Below are 7,589 nucleotides of genomic sequence, written 5' to 3'. Positions count from 1 at the left end.
GACGTAAAAAAAAGGACATCACGTTGTTTTCATATGGATTACTTTATCACAGAATATTTGTTTTCAACTGCAAACATGTCAAGCTTTCTATAGATATCTCCCTCATGTCTCTTCGTTGAGTATTCACGGAGTTACAGTTCATTTTAATGACATGTTTGTAAATGAAGATCAGCGCAGATAAAGGCTGTAGACAGCACACCTTGTTTATCTTTATTTTATGAGTGCACAAAGTTTTGTTGTTATTATGTCTGTATACAAAAAAAGTAGACCCTTTACAGATTCGATTGATGCATTGCTCTTATCTATATGATTAAAACTGAAAGTGTAATTTAAATTCTTTTCGGGGTTATTGGGAGAAAATGACTCATAACTCGTATACGTGTTAATCGACTCCAGAGGGTTAAATAGCCTTCTCTTTGCAGCAGCCCTCACTTACGGTCAAACCAACCTGGCTATGCCTGATCTCGTCTGATCTCGAAAGCTAAGCAGGTTTGGGCCTGGTTAGTACTTGGATGGGAGACCGCCTGAGAATACCAGGTGCTGTAAACTTTTGGATTTTTTCACCAATTATCTAATAATCTTACAAAAAAAAAAGAGTCTCTGCCCGATTTCAGAAGCAAAGCAGGTTTGGGCCTGGTTAGTACTTTGAAGGGAGACTGCCTGGGAATACCAGGTGCTGTGAGATTTTGGATTTTTTCACTAATTATCTAATAATCTTGCAAAAAATAATAAAGTCTATGCCCGATTTCAGAAGCAAAGCAGGTTTGGGCCTGGTTAGTACTTTGAAGGGAGACTGCCTGGGAATACCAGGTGCTGTAAACCTTTGGATTTTTTTTCACTAATTATCTAATAATCTTATGGAAAAAAAGAGTCTCTGCCCAATTTCAGAAGCAAAGCAGGTTTGACCCTGGTTAGTACTTGGAAGAGAGACCGTCTGGGCATACCAGGTGTTGTAATCTTTTAGATTTTTTCACAAATTATATAGTAATCTTACAAAAAAAAAAAAAAAAAAAAAGATATAGAAAATAAAAAGAGTCTATGCCCCATCTCGGAATTGAAGCAGGTTTGGGCCTGGTTAATACTTGGACGTTAGACCGCCTGGGAAAACCAGTTGCTATAAGCTTTTGCATTTTCTTCCCTTCTTATATAATGCTCTACCGATTAAAGTGGCTGATCTTTAAATAGCTTTCTCTTTGCAGCAACCCTCGCTTACAGCCCTACCAAACTGGCTATGCCCGACCTCGTCTGATCTCATAAGCTAAGGTTGGATGGGAGATGTACTGGGTATACCAGGTGCTGTAAGCTTGTGGGTTTTCTTCCTTACTTTTATAATGCACTGGCGATTAGAGTGTCTGATCTATAAATAGCCTTCTATTTGCAGCAGACCTTGCTTATGGCCAAACCAACCTGGCTATACCTGATCTCGTCTGATCTCGGAAGCTAAGCAGGTTTGGGCCTGGTTAGTACTTGGATGGGAGACCGCCTTGGAATACTAGGTGCTGTAATCTTTTGGATTTTTTCACTAATTACCTAATAATCTTATAAAAAAAAAAAAAAAGAGTCTCTGCCTGATTTCAGAAGCAAAGCAGGTTTGGGCCTGGTTAGTACTTTGAAGGGAGACCACCTGGGAATACCAGGTGCTGTAAGATTTTGGATTTTTTCACTAATTACCTAATAATCTTATAAAAATAAAAAAAGAGTCTCTGCCTGATTTCAGAAGCAAAGCAGGTTTGGGCCTGGTTAGTACTTTGAAGGGAGACTGCCTGGGAATACCAGGTGCTGTAAACGTTTGGATTTTTTTTCACTAATTGTCTAATAATCTTATTAAAAAAAAAAAGAAAAGAATTTCTGCCCGATTTCAGAAGTAAAGCAGGTTTGGGTCTGGTTAGTACTTGGAAGAGAGACCGCCTGGGCATTCCAGGTGTTGTAATCTTTTAGATTTTTTCACAAGTTCTATAGTAATCTTCCAAAAAAAAAGAGAAAAAGAAATAAAAAGAGTCTATGCCCAATCTCGTAATTGAAGCAGGTTTGGGCCTGGTTAATACTTGGACGTTAGACCGCCTGGGAAAACCAGTTGCTATAAGCTTTTGCATTTTATTCCCTTCTTATATAATGCTTTACCGATTAGAGTGGCTGATCTTTAAATAGCCTTCTCTTTGTAGCAACCCTCGCTTACAGCCATACCAACCTGGTTATGCCTGACCTCATCTGATCTCGGAAGCTAAGCTTGGATGGGAGACTTCCTGGGAATACCAGGTGCTGTAAGCTTGTGGGTTTTCTTCCCTACTTTTATAATTCACTGGCGAGAGTGTCTGATCTTTAAATAGCCTTCTCTTTGCAGCAAACCTTGCTTACAGCCATACCAACCTGGCTATCCCCGACCTTGTCTGAGTATACCAAGTGCTGTAAACTTTTGGATTTTCTCACTAATTATCTAATAATCTTACAAAAAATAAAATAAAGTCTCTGCCCGATTTCAAGTCAAGTCAAGTCACCTTTATTTATATAGCGCTTTAAACAATATACATTGCGTCAAAGCAACTGAACAACATTCATTAGGAAAACAGTGTGTCAATAATGCAAAATTATAGTTAAAGGCAGTTCATCATTGAATTCAGTGATGTCATCTCTGTTCAGTTAAATAGTGTCTGTGCATTTATTTGCAATCAATTCAACGATATCGCTGTAGATGAAGTGACCCCAACTAAGCAAGCCAGAGGCGACAGCGGCAAGGAACCGAAACTCCATCAGTGACAGAATGGAGAAAAAAACCTTGGGAGAAACCAGGCTCAGTTGGGGGGCCAATTCTCCTCTGACCAGATGAAACCAGTAGTTCAATTCCAGGCTGCAGCAAAGTCAGATTGTGCAGAAGAATCATCTGTTTCCTGTGGTCTTGTCCTGGTGGTCCTCTGAGACAAGGTCTTTACAGGGGATCTGTATCTGGGGCTCTAGTTGTCCTGGTCTCCGCTGTCTTTCAGGGCAGTAGAGGTCCTTTCTAGGTGCTGATCCACCATCTGGTCTGGATACGTACTGGATCCGGGTGACTGCAGTGACCCTCTGATCTGGATACAGACTGGATCTGGTGGCTATGGTGACCTCGGAATAAGAGAGAAACAGACAAATATTAGCATAGATGCCATTCTTCTAATGATGTAGCAAGTACATAGGGTGTTATGGGAAGTGTTTCCGGTTCCAGTTTACCTAATTAATGCAGCCTAAAAATCCTTTAATGGATTTGGATATTAAAAGCATATTAGTATGTTATGTGTAAGCCAAATTAAAGAGATGGGTCTTTAATCTAGATTTAAACTGCAAGATTGTGTCTGCCTCCCGATTTCAGAAGCAAAGCAGGTTTGGGCCTGGTTAGTACTTGGAAGAGAGACCGCCTGGGCATACCAGGTGTTGTAATCTTTTAGATTTTTCCACAAATTCTAATTAGTGTTCTAATTAGTGTTATCATATCCTTTGTCTCTAAACTGATGATTTATGACCCTGATTTATGGCCTGATTTATGGGGGGGTCCAGTCAGCGTTGACTGACAGGTTGTTATATGTCAAATGTGTACATGGTCAGATTTGGATTGATTTATAACTATATATCTGTCACAGTGGTTGCCATGTCACTGGGACCTGTCACCCTTGATTGAGATGACAGAGGTGTGTGTAAATCAAAAGATCAAACAGATCTCAGATTTGACTTGTGTTGCATTTATTACTGGATATATGATGGTTGTATCTCTAACCAGAGCTGTGGGGTTTCTTGTGCAGTTCCTTCCTGACCTGTTAACCACTTCCAGTCAGGAGGTGTTTGAGTTCTTCCTGGAAAAAAAATGGCTGAGCAAAAGTGAGTGTATTGACACCTTGACAGGATCAATGTTTGTTTGATCAATACGGTATATGTTAATACCTAGACACCTACAGGCTACATGCGCCCCGTCTACATCCACCTCTGAAAAGGAGGAGGATGTATGGAGTCTTTCCAGGTGAGAATTTTATTTTTATTTTAGGAAATGCTACAGGAAAAAAGGAAGTACCGACTTAAAATCTTAGAAACATCAATGTTGTCTTTTATGTAGGAGACTAGGTTTTATGACTTCTATGGCAAGTCAAAGAGAGAGAGAGAGAGAGAGATAATTATTTAAATCAGCAACTAACCAAGCCAATGAAGAGATAAATAATTTAATGTTATCGGAAATTAATAAAATCAAACAGCCATTCATTAATGTTAAGAGAATACTATCCATAATATGTGATGTGTTAAAGGAGTTGAAATCTCACATTAAATGTAAAACCAACTTTAAAACACACACACACACACCACACACACACATACCTACTTATCCCCAAAATGAGGACCTATGACTGGATACCCTACCTTTGGGGACACCCCTTTCTGAATGGTCTAGAGACAAGAGAAAGATATGACTGCACTACAGATGAAGCGTGCAGTACAAATGTCACTTGATATTTTCAATTAAAACCTTCTTTACAGACCTGACATTTTGCCTTCACTTTGGGGACATTATTTTTTGTCCAATTTGAGGACAAACATAAACTCTGATCAAGTGGAACTTTGAGGACTATGGTGGTACACAATCTCTGGTTGTGATACACTTTAAGGATTTTTAGAAGATACATAATTTATGCTAATTAGAAACAGAAGTACAATTCCAAGTTCAAATATTGAAATATGACGTAACTGTGTGACATGGTAAAGTTGTTTTTTTCCTATTTGATGGTTATGGATTGGTAAGCTTTTCCACTGCATAACTGTCTTAAGAGAATTGAAAATGGTTATTTCCTACTCATTTATGATTGGTTACTTTTAACAATTAGGCGATCACACCTGCATTGTCATTGATAGGAGCACAGAATGTAGGCCAATGCTAATAATCAATAAAAAAAGGGATCCTCTTTTCATGATTTCAACAAAAATATAAAACATTTCAGCCCCAGGGAAATGCCTGAAGATCACAGAACAGTAATAATTATTACTTTAAAAACAAGTTTCTCTATGGCAAAGAATCATGCCATGACAACTGCCTGCAACTCTCTAGTTCAATTTGTATTTACTTTAAAAAAAAAAACACTATCCATAAAACATTTAAAGCATGACTTTCGGATGATTATGAAAAGTTCTATACAAATAAAAATTACTTAAATTGTCAAGTGAATGACTTCAATGTGTGGAATACAGTGGTGATACTCAAACTCCAGTTTAATGTGACTTTGGGGACTCTAGTGATACACAAACTCCAATTTAATGTCACTTTGGGGACTCTAGTGATACACAAACTCCAATTTAATGTCCCTTTGAGGACTCTAGTGATACACAAACTCCAATTTAATGTCACTTTGGGGACTCTAGTGATACACAAACTCCAATTTAATGTCACTTTGGGGACTCTAGTGATACACAATCTCCAATTTAATGTCACTTTGGGGACTCTAGTGATACACAAACTCCAATTTAATGTCACTTTGGGGACTCTAGTGATACACAAACTCAGATTAAACACCACCTGATGGTGATACCAGAGTTTATCAGACTACAGTTTATCATGCACTCTGCAGTCAGAATATTCTGGTGTGTTATCACAATCCTCTTAACGGTGGTAGATTGCTTTTTTAATTAGCAACCTAACTATGGAATAGCCTGACTAGACTTGTTTGAGACTAGACTAAAAACGAATCTCTTTAACCAAGCATAAAACTAATTTAATTCAATGCCCAAACAATTTTATGTCTCAATAGTAAGCTTAATAACCAAACATACAGATTTATTTTACTGTTCATCCTTTACTTTTAGTGTGAATGGCTTCCACACTCATACCAGATTTTTTCGCAACTTAACCTGTATAAACTGGTTAGTGAAAAACTGGTCAGTGGTGATGCCATTTCAACCATTTATTTAACATCCAAAGGTATGTTTTATATGCTATAATTTCCAGATGTATAAACACATTTCCTTTAAACTGAACATTGGTGAAACATAAAAAAAACAGAAACATGAAAAAACAATTAATTAGGAATTAATTAAGAACCAAATAATGAAAACTAGCCAACACATTATGCATTTTTGAGTTTAACTATAGTAGCCTTCTAGCTGTGTTTCTGCATGCATATCAGTACAGTGAACACCAAAGTGAGTACATAGAACTGAATGCATCAGAAAACAATAGAACATACTTCATGGTTATTGTTGAGTCCTGGCCAGTGAGAATGAAGTGTTGTCAGGAAGGCCTGTACAGCTGGTTTGAGGGCAGCATCAGCGTCTGATCTGGGTAGTTGGTCTCGTCTTGCTCTTGCTGTAGTTTGATGGCACATGTGATCACAAGACGGCTGCAACTCCAATCAAAGTCAAAGTCCAATCAAAATGATCTAAAAGCATTTGTTAGGAGGCAGTTGGTCTGCCTGGCAACATATTAAGCCAAACATACCAAGGAACTTGGAAATGATGCCCAACAATCCTTCCCAATACCTCTATCCATCAATTCTAACACACTTTCCCCTCTTTTCTTCCCCTTTTCTTTCTTCTCCATCCCTTTACCTTCACTTCTCCCTCTTCTCCATCCTTTATCTTCACTCCACCCTCTTCTCCAACCCTTTACCTTCACTCCTCCCTCTTCTCCATCCCTTATCTTCACTCCTCCCTCTTCTCCAACCCTTTACCTTCACTCCTCCCTCTTCTCCATCCCTTTAGTTTTACTCCTCCCTCTTCTCATCCCTTTACTTTCACGCCTCCATCTTCTTCATCCCTTTACTTTCACTCCTCCCTCTTCTCTATACCTTTACTTTCACTCCTCCATCTTCTCTATCCCTTTACTTTCACTCCTCCATCTTCTCTATCCCTTTACTTTCACTCCTCCATCTCCTCTATCCCTTAACTTTCACTCCTCCATCTTCTCTATCCATTTAATAATAATAATAATAATTCATTACATTTATATAGCGCTTTTCTAGGCACTCAAAGCGCTTACATAGTCAGGGGGTATCTCCTCATCCACCACCAGTGTGCAGCATCCACCTGGATGATGCGACGGCAGCCATAGTGTGCCAGAACGCCCACCACACACCAGCTTACTGGTGGAGAGGAGACAGAGTGATGAAGCCAATCAGCAGATATGGGGGATTGTTAGTAGGCCATGATGGTCAGAGGCCAATGGGCGAATTTAGCCAGGATGCCGAGGTCACACCTCTACTCTTTTCGAAAGACTTCCTGGGATTTTTAATGACCACAGAGAGTCAGGACCTCGGTTTAACGCCTCATCCGAAGGACGGTGCTTGTTGACAGTATAGTGTCCCCATCACTACACTGGGGCGCTAGGACCCACACAGACCACAGGGTGAGCACCCCCTGCTGGCCTCACTAGCACCTCTTCCAGCAGCAACCTAGTTTTCTCAGGAGGTCTCCCATCCAGGTACTGACCAGGCTCAGCCCTGCTTAGCTTCAGTGGGAAACCAGTCTTGGGCTCCAGGGTGATATGGCTGCCAACTATTTACCTTCACTCCTCCCTCTTCTCCATCCCTTTACTTTCACTCCTTTACTTTTTCTCCATCTTCTTTATCCCTTTACTTTCACTCCTCCCT

General features: G+C 39.6%; 2 non-coding genes across 2 annotated transcripts; both read left to right on the top strand.

The window, feature by feature from the left end:
* The first annotated feature begins 430 nt into the window (after positions 1-430).
* On the top strand, positions 431-549 carry LOC132115539 (5S ribosomal RNA). Its single transcript, XR_009425521.1, has one exon. It is a non-coding gene; the product is annotated as a 5S ribosomal RNA (ribosomal RNA).
* An 840-nt stretch (positions 550-1,389) lies between these two features.
* Positions 1,390-1,508, top strand: LOC132115510 (5S ribosomal RNA). Its single transcript, XR_009425494.1, has one exon. It is a non-coding gene; the product is annotated as a 5S ribosomal RNA (ribosomal RNA).
* The last annotated feature ends 6,081 nt before the right edge of the window (positions 1,509-7,589 follow it).

This window comes from Carassius carassius, chromosome 34, assembly GCF_963082965.1.
Source record: "Carassius carassius chromosome 34, fCarCar2.1, whole genome shotgun sequence".
NCBI lineage: Eukaryota > Metazoa > Chordata > Actinopteri > Cypriniformes > Cyprinidae > Carassius > Carassius carassius.
This window is presented reverse-complemented; position numbering and strand designations above follow the sequence as displayed.